Below are 828 nucleotides of genomic sequence, written 5' to 3' on the forward strand. Positions count from 1 at the left end.
AACTGTTCCCTTTATTAATATATTCGTTATTTCGCTACAAAGCGGCGACGTGCTGGCTGACAATTATTTATTTAACTCTCACACATCGATATTCCGCTTCCCATATAAAATAGCGAGAACGAGAAACAAATCGATTGGTTTACCTAGGGATTAGCAACCCTCCCCTCCCTCCCCCTGATCGGATTGGTAAGGGGTGTCCCTCTTTCAGGTAGGCTCTTGTGGGTGATGTCCCTTTTCCTGAAGTGGCGTCCCTTCTGCTCAGGTCACTGGGGAGACCCTGGAGATGTATTCACGAGTTCCCTGATCTGACAAATATTCCCTGTGTGTATGTCATACTGGCAGCTCTATTATGTCGGGAGTTTTTTGGGCTAAACGATGTCGGATATGTATAGCCGCTCTGCCTAGCCTTAGTCCCATACTTTGACAAGAAAAGTGGCCTGCTCGCGACCCGGCCAGGGCAATTGTAAAGCGAAATCATGAGACATGTTATCACTCTATATGAAGAGTTATAGACAAGACTGAACTTAGTGAGCATCATTGAGAGTATGATGCAGTGTGCCTGATGCCAGCCTGCTGCAATGCACCCTTGAATACAGGCAAAAGCAATAAACTGCTCTTTGCAAATATACACAGCTGACTAATGACGCCCGAGTGTATCCACGTCGCATATGCTTCGAGGTGATACTGATATATGCTAATTAGATTTTCTCCCTGCAGTTAGGCCTTTCCATTTCTAATAATTTTTTCGACATGCATTAGTCAGTATATCCAAAAGGCATAAGACATTCCAACCAGGAAGCCCCTCTATACACGATATATGTATACTGT

This window comes from Penaeus monodon, chromosome 27, assembly GCF_015228065.2.
Source record: "Penaeus monodon isolate SGIC_2016 chromosome 27, NSTDA_Pmon_1, whole genome shotgun sequence".
Taxonomy (NCBI): Eukaryota; Metazoa; Arthropoda; class Malacostraca; order Decapoda; family Penaeidae; genus Penaeus; species Penaeus monodon.